Source organism: Heterocephalus glaber, unplaced genomic scaffold, assembly GCF_053883595.1.
Source record: "Heterocephalus glaber isolate CG9 unplaced genomic scaffold, H.glaber_assembly_v1.0 deba00000122, whole genome shotgun sequence".
Lineage (NCBI taxonomy): Eukaryota > Metazoa > Chordata > Mammalia > Rodentia > Bathyergidae > Heterocephalus > Heterocephalus glaber.
In genome coordinates this window covers 4,779,691-4,791,982 of record NW_028258138.1, presented here as the reverse complement: position 1 = coordinate 4,791,982, position 12,292 = coordinate 4,779,691, and the positions used below count along the sequence as shown (strand labels likewise).

The following is a 12,292-nucleotide window of genomic DNA, read 5'->3' as shown; positions in this document are numbered from 1 at the left end:
GGCTGTGTTTGTACATTTCTGCAAATAGATCGCGGTGGAAGCCTATTGTACGGAAACGGGCTCCACTTCGATGAATGGACCATAACCAGCTACTTCCTCTCCTTTGAGATCTCAGTGTGTGAAGATTTTCGCTGAAAAGCCTTTCCTCAACTTGCTTTTGCCCCTTGTTAGGAATGCATACCACTGCCATGGGGTAACGTCCCACAGGCGAAAGCAATTCCCTCCGTGGCCTTTTATGGAAAGTTCAAGCTGGCCTTGGGTCGGGCAAGTTCCTTTTCAGCTTCAGGTATAGATTTGGGCATATTAAGGAAAGGGGTCTCAGATAAATGGAAGTGCTGAGACATTAATTCGTGTAAAAGTCAGCCCTGCATGTTGCTGAGGTCTTTGGGGCATCCAATAAATAGCACACTCCCCTGCACAAGTCCTGAACCATGTGGAAAATGAAGGAAATGAAGTACAGGAAGAGTGCCAACCAAACCCCATGGGGACCTCCATACCTGGCAGAGTCTAGGTTGGAGGATGTGGCTTGTATCCGTGAGCAAATAAACTTCCTAGTGCAGACCCGGGGAGGGTCACATTCACCTGCCAGGAGCCAGGGGGCACGAAGTGTGGCCAGCAAACACCAGGGGCAAGAAGGGAGAGCCCAGCGGGCAGCCACCTCTGTGGGCCCTGCGGAGAAGCAGAGCAAGAATGGCCAAACCAGGCACCAGGCTGTTACTGGGCCAGTGCAGATGACAGCAGGGGTGGGTATCCTTCATTCGACCTTCACACAGATGCCCTTTCTCCGAGACTCCTGCAGCCTGGCCCAGTCTGCCCATTCCATCCCTCACAGAGTCGTGGGCCACAGCACCAGGCTGCTGTGCTGGGCCACCAGGAGGCCCCCAATGGCTCCTCGGGGCCCCTCAGGTGGTGGCCTCTGCATTTGGGGGCAGCTTTCACCTGTACCCCTGTCCCATCTCCTCTGCTGTCTTGCCAGGCTTGGCCTGTGGAGGAAGAGGAAACCAGCAAGACTGTTAGTTCAAGCACTGCTACAGGAGGCGGGACTATGGGTCACTAAGGTTTTGTGACAATGGGCTTGTGGTCCTAGGGTGCCTTCTGCGGCTCCTAGAACTGTGGAGGATGGAGGGTGGAAGGCAGGGACCCAGGCCTCAGGTCTCGCTATAGCGTCATGCTTTATTGACTATTAGTTCCTGTGCCGGTTAGCTTTTGCTATATAACAAAGGACCCCGAAATTAATGGCTCAAAGTAACCAGCACAATTCTGTGGCCTGAGTGATCAGTTCCAGTCCAAGCCAGCTCAGCTGGCACTGGTAGTCTAGCATGGCCTCTCTCCATGTCTGGGGCCTCAGGTGGAAGGCTAGGATGGTTGGAGCTTCTCTCCACAGAGTCTCTCATCCCCAGGAAGGCCAGCCTGGACTTGTCCCTTGGTGGTAAAGGGTTCCCAGGGTCAGGAGAGGGCAAGCCCACCACGCACACTCTTCAGATCTCTGCTGATGTCACATTTTTTAATCTCCCATTGGCCAAAGCAAGTCACACCTTGGATCAAAAGATGGAGAAATAAACTCCACCTGCTGAGGGGGAGGATCTGCTGTGTCACAGTGCAAGAGCAGGGACGCAAGGAGTGGAGAGAATGGGAGGCCGTGTGTAATGATGAGGGGCGAGACAGCATGCTAGGCACTTTGGACCTATTCTCTTCGTGATTCTTTCAAGGTCAAATCAGAAGCTCAGAGAGTAAATGGTACTCATGAAGGCTGTGCAGGTAGTGAGGGACAGAGCTGGGACCCAGCCTGCACTTGCCTGGCTCCAAGACCGGTTTGGCCCCCAGCCTACCATGCTGAATCGCCCTGGCACCAGGACAGAGCTTCACAGACCAAGCTGCCTAGTGCACATTACACTGTCGATTCAACCGGAATAGTGGACAGAAGGAGCAATGAACGGGGAGGAGAAAGAGGAATGAATAAGGGAAGGGTCCGCAGTGAACACAGATGACCGTGCCAAGCTTCAAGCCAACCGCTAGAGTAATGTGGGGCCCATTAGATGGCCCAATGGGCTGACCAATGGGCAAGACAGCTAAGCTTCCCAGGCGGCCAGGCTTCAGATGAACAATGGAGACCATCATGGCCCCTGGTTTGGTTCATTGGGCCAAAGCCAATACAGGAAAATGGAGGGGGACAAGCTTCAGAAGTGACTGGGCAGAAAAGGCACCTCACCTTTCCCAGATAACAAAACAGCTTCAACCCTGAGCTTCACATTCCATACGCCCTTGCTCTCTTTAGAGGCTCATTGTCCTTTCCTGGCCTTTCCTTTGCCTGAGGCGTGCCTTCCGGTGTGCGCCTCTCTTCACCTCCCAGGCAGACGTCATGTTCATGTGTTGCCCTCCTCTCCAGACTCACCCTCAGTGCTGGCCCTTCCGCCATATGCATTTTCCCCTGGGCTCTTCACAGCCTTGCTTTTCCTCTAGATACTTTCCTATCCCCCAGCATCACTCTCAGCCTGGGCTTTCTTCTAAATTTGAACACGCACAGGCACAATGAGGCCTCAGAGAACAGGTCATTTGAGCTGGAGAGACGTCAGCAAAAGCCTCAGCATTTGATTGGCCTTTTGTTAAGAGAATGGTGACTCTGTGAGCTGGGCCCAAGAGACACTGGCCCCTTTTCAGAGTGGACAGAGCTGGGATGGCACACACTGAAAGGGCAGCATTGACAGCTGAAACTAGGTGTGCCACAGCCCGGGTCGGGGGCCAGCAGTCCGAGGAAGGATGAGCCCAGGGAGGCCCAGGGAGGCCCAGGTGGAAGCCAGGTGGAGCTCATTGGTGGTGAGAGTGGCCCAGAGCACACGCAGCCCAGCCAGGTGGAAGCCAGAAGCTGGGGGCCCCTGCAGCAGAGGTGGAGTAAGATGTTCGGGAGAGGCCCCCAGGGTGCCTCCCTCCAGAGGTCGGACCAGACGTGGCCGAGGACACATACACACGGTGCGTGGCATCTCTGTTTCATTTCGTTTTGAGTTCTGAGTTTCTGTCAACCATGGGACGTCAAAATAGTTTGAGCATGCAGACGAGTTGTGAGTGGGCTAGGCAAGGAGGTAAAGGAAGGAAAGAAGGATGGAAGGCGAAGAAGGTGGAGAAACTTCCGTGTGTTTTAAAGAGTTGGTTGGGTCGACAGTTAGCTCCCCAGTTTGTTTTGCCTCGCTCTAGGTGGGTGTGTATACCTGGACTCTGCAAAGCATATCTCCTTTCTTACCTCACTACCTCAACTTCAGGGTTGGTTTGTGATCTAATCGTTGCGTTCGTGGACATGGGATAACAATATTGGGTTACTAGACTTTGCTTTCATATAGACTAATGGCAAGACTGGATTTGAAAGGAAAATAAACTCCATGGAGCTTCTGGACTGTGGGAGGGACTGGGGTTGCTGCAGAAATACCGTGTGTCCCCCATTAAGGAATCCAGAGGCGCAGGCTGCCAGGTCTGCCCCTGAGCTGATCTTGCCAGCAAGGTGGGCGAGGCTCTGATTTTTGCTCCGAAAGCAGAGGGGCTGCTTCTTTTGTGTAAAACCAGGTGGGGATCCTGAGGAATGTCACCAGCATTCCTGGGGATTTCAACTTTATGGAGTTGCGAGATTTCAACTCCATAAAGAGCCACGGAGTCCCAAGAATCATACTTGAGAGTGTGCTGATAAACACTGCTCGTGTTTTCGGTGACAAGAGCTATCTTCATTTCAAGGACCCAACATGGCAGCTCCCCTGCTTAGGGTTTCATCTGTTCCCTTTGCTAATGCACAAGTGAGACGGCGCTTAGCCTGACTAAGGACCAGGGTCCTGGGGACAAGGCATCAGATTCAGACCCCAGCCTTGCCACCTGCTAGATCTAAGTCACTTGATCTTCCTCTGCCTCCTTTGTTTTTTGTAAAATGGGGCCAACAATTGTCCTTACCTCATAGGAGATATAGAGATTAAAAATCTGTATAAGTAAATTGCGTGAAGCAGTACCTGGCACATAGCAAAGGCTCCATCCGTGTGGTGTGTTATTGGCTAATCTCATGGCACTGCTGAACATGAGGGTGAATTGGCAAGCCAGGAGAGCAGCCAGGAGCCCCTGGAGCCCCTGCACACTGCAGAATGGCAGATGAGACAACAACCACATAGCAAGCATTAATAGCCAGGATTCAAAAGAGTGGAAGACTTAAATTCAATAACAGTAACATATGGTAAGCAGAATTCTACAGGAAGATAAGACAGTGGCAGGTTCTACCCATCTTTATTCTTAGGGAGAGATGAAGGCATCCATTTTTCAGTTTAACCTTTTTTTTTTAATGTGGCTTTATTTCTTCAAACTGCCTCTACCAGTAACTAAAGGTCACTGGGGTGGGGTGCAGGATGGAGAAGGAAGGAAAGAAGAGAGGCATCGGAAACTGGGTCAATAGCTTGAAAGACTTTCATTGCCTATGTCCTTGGAAACTTACCTGGAATGCAAAATCCTTTCATCAGAACCTTGTCGTTTAGATCAAGTAGAAAAGATGGTTTCTTTGTGTTAGGAAAGTGCTCTGCCACAGACAGTATATTCTATTGTGCCGTTGTTCATAACAATTTTGGATTAACAGAATTCTAAGAATTTCAAATAAGGCAACCATCTGAGATGTGCTATGTGACTCACGCCACCATCATACATGTGCACTTTGCGAAAAGCATTATAGAGAAAAGGGAAACAAGCAGAACTGGGGAGCAATTTACTCATTATTTTCCTCCCTTATTTTAAAATTTTTTATTTAGGTATAATTATCACAGCTAACAGGCATACAGCTCAACCCACTTAGAGAATGGTATACGTCATATATTCTAAGATATAGAATATTTCTGATTCCACCAGAAACTTGCCTCAAGCTCCGGTAGTCAATTCTATTTTATCACTTTCCAATTTATGTATCTAAACTGCTTTTGTCTTTATTTGGATTTTCTCTGAATAGAATGAAACCATATGCATCCTTTTGGGTTTACCTCCTTCAGCTTCCCATGTTGTACTTGAGATTTACCTGTCGCCGGGTGTTTCAGTGGGCCTTTCTCTTTAGTTGGAGAATGGTATTCTGTTGTATGAATATGATGTATCCAGTTCTAGGAACATGTATGACAGAGAGTTTCCTTTCCATTGAGTTACTTTGGCATCTTTGTGGAAAATCAATTGGCTGTCTACATATTGGTCTATTCTGCAACTCTATTTTACACAATTGATTTATGTTTTGATCTTTATGGTAATACCTTACTGTCTCAACTTCTGTAGCATTATGATATGTCTTGAGACCATGTAGTGTAAGTCCTCTGAATTTATTTCATTTTCAAAATCATTTTAGATAGTAAAATATCTAATATTCCTCATGTTTTCATATAAATTTTAGAATCAGATCACTTATTTTTCCAAAATTAATCTGCTGAAATGTTTTATACGGTTTGGGCAAAGCCAACACATAAGGTTAGGAGAAATAGAAGAGATCTTCACAATATTGAGGCTTCCAATTGATGGACATGGTATATCCTGCCATTTAAAGCTCTTTCATTTTTCTCAGAAATGCCTTGTAGTCTTTGTGTAGAGGTCTTACATATCTTTCATTAAATTTATTCCTAGGGCATGTATTTATTTATTTATTTATTTTTACTTAAAACCAATATTTCACTCAAGGAAGATGAACCCAAAATGCATCCTCTTACACTGACCAACACAACTAAGTACAAATGAAGTCAATGATGTACCCCATTAGCATGCTGCACTGTATGTCAATAAAACAAGCCATCCCCTACCCTGAGCCTTGGCCCCTGGCAAACATAGATAAATGATTGTGCACTGCGTGATGATACCATTAGGTGAGAACTTTGGTTCATGCAGTTGGCTGCCAGAGAGGTTGCACCCAAAGCCTGCAGCCCTGGCACCCAAAGTCAGTCAGTGGTGGTGGCTCGTGGTGTCAGCCATGCTCCTTCCACAACACCCGGTGAATATTGTGGTCAGGCGCGCTGGTGGGAAAGACCAAGCCTGTGTCATTGTGCCCGTCCAGTCCATTCAGCCAGGAAGCTTCGCCTGCCAGGAAGCTCGAGCCCCTCTTTGATTTCCGGTACTCTGGCAAAGGCCAGCGGCTAATCAGGCTCTCTCTCCACAAGTCCATGATGTACAGGTAGCGGTTGTCAAACAGCAGGGCAAAGACATCTCCAAAGCCAAGCAAAGCCAAGTTTGCTATCTCAGGAGTCTTAATGACCCTGGCAAAGTCCCACTGGTAGAGACCAAGTGCTGAACTACAGACAATGTATTTGCCATCAAAATGAAGTCTTGGCTGCAGGCAGATACTTCTATCCTCAGAGACAGACAATGTCTTTAAGCACTTGCAGTTGATTTCTCTCCCAATTGGCCAAATCTTGATCTCATATTTGTCTGCATTCAAGAGGATGTAGTCTCCAGGGCTGTGCAAGAGAGATCTGACTTTGCACTTCTGCAAAACCACCTTGGTGACCCATTCCATGTGTCCAGTTAGTGTGTTCAGGCATGTCCCAGCAGATAAAGCCCATACTTTCACAGTGAAGTCTGCAGAACCACTCACCAAGATATCCAGTTCATCATTGTACTCCACGCTAAACACTGCCCCGGTGTGCCCCCGGAAGTGCTGGGTTCTGGCTCCGGAACTCCATTCCCAGCAGGCCACAGTGTTGTCAAAGGAGCCTGTCACAAGCTTCTGTTCATCAAACTTCACCGCTGTGCAAGTGTGGGTCTGGATGCCATAAATGCACTGCCCTGTGCTCACATCCCACAGCTTTGCAGACAAGCCATCTGACCCTGTACAAAGAAGTCCATCTTTGTAGTAAAGTGCATACACTCTGGCACTGTGTCCAATTAATAATGAATCAAAGACTTCATGGTCCTCCAGTTGCTTTATCCTCAAAATAGCCTTCAAATAAACCTTTCAGTGCAAAGTGAACAGAATCTGTCCTGAACAGAATCATCTATCTGCCAGCCCAAATTTTTACAGGCAGTCTGCCACACCTCTGTACAGGGACTTATCCCCTTATTCCACTGTTTAGAGACAAGGCAGCATGTGAGTAAAGTCTGAGGATCGAGCCATTTTAACAAATAAAAACTGAGCTCCAGGGGAAGGAGTTTGAGGAAGTCCCGTTGAGGAGAGTCTCTAGGTTATTGGAGAGATGCCTGAGCTGGACTGCCCCACTCAGACTAATCAGGTGATCCAGAGTTTCACTTTTCTGTTTCCATGGCATACCCACAATTATGGTGCTCTCCCTCACATTATTACAACGCTTTGTACTTCCTAAACCACCTCTCAGGGCTTCACCACCTTTTACACTCCTCGTAGCCCCGGGGACATCATTGTTAACTCATTTCACAGTTAAGAAAACAGGCACCAGGAGGGAGGAAGAAGGTGACAGGAACTCCGAGACCTAATTTTCCTTTCTCTAAAGCGTACTCCAGATCCCTTAGCCCGTTCGTCATTCCCAGGCACCCTGCTCCCAGAGCCGTGTCCCGCGGGGCACTGACCCGAGCGAGCGCCCCGGGGCCCGGGATCTCCGGCCGGGCTCACACCGACTAGGGGCGCTTGGGCCGCCACAGCCTCGCAGCGGCGGGTCCGCTCTGCAACCATGGCGCCGGGACGTGCGGCCGCCGCTCCGGGTCCGCAGCCTCACCCCTAGGGCATTTATTTGAAGTTTGTGATGCCATCATAAATGATACCGCTTTTCAAGCTTTCATTTTCAGGTGTTTGTCATAGGCTTATAGAAATATAGCTGATTCTTGTATTTTGACTTTGCATTTATGTCCCTGGTAAGAATCATGTAATTCTACTGATATTTTTTTAGATCCACAGGGTTTTCTTAACACAAAATGAATAATTTAAGACTAATTACGTAGCAAATAAATTAAGAACCTAAAAATGTCCTCATTTTTACCATGAATTAATACACTTGCTTCCAAAGGTTTTATTACTGGTGGCTGTGGTGGTGACAGTTTTGATGAGTGATTTATGTTGTTGTTGTCGTTGTTTTTTGGTACCGGGTGATGAGGATGATTTATGGAGAGGAAAGAGCTCATAAAACAAATCTTTCATATCAATTGCCAAATCTCAAAACCATGTGGTCAAGCTTCTCTGTCACACTCAGACTTGGATGGTCCCTAAGACTTGGTAACTTTTCAGAATTCACGACTTTGCCTCTACTTTTCCAATTGCACTAACTCCCACCGCCTTACCCAGGTCTCTGTTTTCTCCAGTTCTTACAGTGTGTTTCTCTACATATGTACATAGTAGACGCTGTCTTAAAATACCCTCTACTAAATAATAATAAATGCCCTCTAATTGCCATTTGATAAATGGAATCCTCAGTTTTGCTTTGGAGCAGGAAGGGGAAAGATTGGAAATGATGAAGGCTCTCGTTTAGGAACATCTACATGAGCTTATCAATGTACACACATTGGCTCATTCATTCCACTCAAAGGTCACCCTTTGACCTATTTCACAGATGAGGAGACAGAGGCTTAGATTAAGTCACTCACCAGCTCACCAAGTTCATTAGTAGCAGAGATAAGATTTGAATAAAAGTTCCAGGACTCTGCAGTGCAGTTTGACCAGTGTCTCCTAAAGCACCTGTTTAAAAATGAACATCATTTCCTGAGCTCTGTGTACATTGAAAAGGAACATAGCCAGGTTTGAGAACCCTTGGGCCGATAAGAAATGATACTGACTTTCATTCCTTACCATGTAATAGGGTGTGGGCTAGTGATAAACCTCCTGGCTCAGGTGACAAAGCGTAGTAGGCATCAAGAAGATGGAGTCCTCCTCTTCACTCTCTGGTCGCCATGGAGACCTGTGAAGGTGAGGAGCTCAGTGGCTGCAGAAACAGGACCACACCCAGACTCTCAGAGAGCAGGTCGCCCATGGTGCCACGGGCCACGGCCACATCACTCAGAGTCAGAAGGCTGCTTGGTGCACTGTGGACACTCCCCGCCGCTTGGGGAACATGTGCAGACTCACACACAAGACCCCAGGGGCTGGGGTGGCACAGTGACCTCCAGACCAAAGCAAACCAATCCACCCACGGGCAGTAAGAGCCCAGGGTAACAAGCGAGAGCACCAGCATCAGGATTGCAAAGGGTCTCCCTGTACATGGCCGATTAGTCATGAACAGCACACTTGTCAAAGGAAGCCTCGTGTGTCCAGTACAGGCTGAAGTTGGTGACACCATAGGTAGATCTCATTTCACGAAGGGAGGAGGAATGGGCTGCAATGATTCTGTCGGAATTGATCCTCTGCTGGTCCTTCCCAGTTAACGCCATGGCTTTGGGGATTTTTTATAATTTAAATTTTTCTATATGTTGATATTTACCCTTCATGCCTTCGAAATCCAGTGGTGAGCAGGGTTGGTTTTTTTTATAACCTCTGATGACATTCCAAGAAAACGTCACTCACTGGTACCAGCTCTCTCCTGGGATCTCCAGTGTGGAGGACCGAATCTGGCAGGCTCTGTCTCCATCAATCAGGGCCCCAAGGGAATGGTATGTGCTTTGATTCCAAAGGGCCCGGCCCTCCAAGAATCCCATCCTCTCCGCTTGCAGGTGAGTTTGAAGTTCACTCCTTTGTAGGCATCTCCTCCTTCAGCCCGCTGGAAACCTTCCATCTCCAAGACCTGCTCCAAATCCTGAGCTCCATGAACTTGGATTTGAGGGTGAGAAGGAATCTTGCTTGTTCTAAACTTTAAAGTTCACATTTTGGGAATTTCTTTATATTGCTCTGAACACATTGGTGATGTCGTAGGCAAAGAAAACAACAGCAAAACAACCTTGTATCAAATCTTTGCTTTACATAGTACAAGCTCGCATTGCAAAACACATAAAGGGAGGATTAAAAACACCTTAAGCCAAGCATGGTGGGGTGGACCTGTTGTCTTAGCTAATATGGAGGCTGAGGCAAGAGGATCCCTGGAATCCAGAGTTTTAAGGTCAGCCTGGGGACAGCATAGTGAGACCTGCCTTCTCAAAACAAAAATGAAAACAAAGCTATTTTTATTGTGAGTCCTTACATAACTTTAGCCACCCGTGACATAACAGCAGCAGTAAGTGTATTTCTATTCTCTGTGCATTTCTATTCTCTGCATGGATTTTTTCCAACTTGAATTATTTCTAAAATGTACCAGTAATATCATTGTTTTCACAAAACCCTCAAGAATATGTGACTTTATACACAGGATAATCGGAATATTTGGTTTAAAAATTTATTCCCTAAGGGCCGGGAATTTAGCTCAGTGGTTCCGGCGCCTGCCTCGTAAGCGCAAGGTCCCAAGTTCGATCCCCCGTATCAAAAAAAAAAAAAATTATTCCCTAAAGCTTTCATCTTAAAAATATTTGTTTTCCAGCATCCCCTTCTTTTTTCTCCCTAGTGTGAAAAATTAAACACACGGAGGAGAGCAGAGCGTACTCGCCGTCAGATTTGATGACTGTTACTGTTTTGCTGTATTGGTGCCGATTGTTTTTGGTGCACTGCAGAGCGAATTGCAGTCATGCAGCAACCACACGCCAAGCGTGGATGCCAGGACACATTGCTAAGAACAAGAGTATACCCATCGTCCCATAGCCACACACTGACGATTGCCTACTGTTCACTGGGAGTTAGATCTCAATTTCAGGGTAAACTTTATCCCAGGAAACCCTCATTGCTGATGCTGGGCACTTCATATCATATCCTGTCACCCCAGCACTTGGGAGGCTGAGGCGGGAGGATCACTGTAAGTTCGAGGTCAGCCTGAGCTACATAGCAAGACCCTATCTCAAAAACAAAGGAAAAAAATTGTATCACCGGGTAACAGCGGGTGTTATGTTACTGGCCAGGGTACATCAGTCCTAGTGATGTGAACATCACCCCTGATCAAGAGGTTGCCCATTGTCTTTCCACTCTTGTGAGCAGCAGGCATTTACAGGGCAAGGTCTTCGCTCTATGGGTTTGGGGTTTCCCACCTCTTTCCGGGGGATCCCTTCATGATCCTAGAGCAAATCAATCATTTCATTCAAGGTCACAGAAGGTGGCTTTTTAAATGGACTTTATTTTGACACTTATTAACTAAGTGTAACATTCCTTCATGCTGGAGGGTTTCCCCTCAAAATCGGTCCCTTTCGTAACCCTGGTGGACAGCCCAAATTTTCCTTTATTTAACAATTATTACAGTAACAAAATGGCTTAATAGCTTCAAGGTTTGAAGTAAAGTAATTCACTGTCCTTATACTATAAATATTATTTATAACTTACTGATATAAAGGGCTTTATCACTTCAGGCTCAAAGGAAAAAAACGTCTTGTATATGAATAATAGTCAGCCAGATGTGGTAGCGCACGCCTGTAATCCTAACACTCAGGAGGCTGAGGCAGGAGGATCATTGTGAGTTGGAGGCCAGCCCCTGGGCTACACAGTGAGTTCAAGGCCAGCCTGGACTACACAAAGACCCTAACTCAAATGCAAAAGCAAAATGAAAGGAATAGCCAAGGAGATATCTGTGGAATCAGAGGAAGGAGACAGGGGACAGTAAATGGAAGCTGTAACTTTGGGTTTGTAAAACGGCAGAGCACAATAAATTCAGCAGAACTGCCCCATTCAGCCACGATGAAGGGCAAAGTCCGAGCTGCGGATGAAGTTATTGGTCACTGGATCCAAGTGACAGTGTCATGACAATGCCCTGTCCGGCAGCATCGCTTTCCATGGCCCTGTCTGATTTTGTGGAGGATTTAGAGGTAGGGTGTGTCCAACAGAAGAGGAAAGCATGGAGAACTATGGCATTCCCCTTGCTCTCTTACATTTGGATTTTCCGTTCTGCAGTGTTGTCACCAAAGACACGCAAGGGACCACTGCTTCCCAACCCTCCTCGCCCCATGCCCCACGCTGGGGCTTCCAGGAAGCCCAAAGAGAGCCCCAGAGCAAGATCTGACCACGACAGAGACCCGCACTGGGGACAGCAGCTGGGACTCCGTCTCCCTTCATGCTCTGGCATTGGCTGGGGCGACCCCAGAACAGCACAGCCATGGCTTGAAAGCCCAGGCGGGCGGCCGAAAGTGGGTGGCTGTTCTGAGCCGGGCATCCTTGTGGGCACACGCAGCAGGCAGGACCCTGTCCTCTTTCCAGCCCCAATCAACCACCCATACCCCTCAGGCCCTGCTGCCTGCAGACCCCTCCCTGTCCAGCTGCACCTTACCACCCGGGGCCCCCGATGTCCTTGGCTATTCCGCTCCTGGGTCCTCGGTCCTGGACGCTTCCTGGTCCTTCCTGCTGTCCTCCTGG

The 12,292-nt window shown here is 47.7% G+C and overlaps 1 pseudogene; it reads right to left on the bottom strand.

The window, feature by feature from the left end:
* Nucleotides 1-5,944: 5,944 nt before the first annotated feature.
* Nucleotides 5,945-6,859, bottom strand: LOC101717154 (F-box/WD repeat-containing protein 2 pseudogene; annotated as a pseudogene).
* Between the last annotated feature and the right edge of the window lie 5,433 nt (nucleotides 6,860-12,292).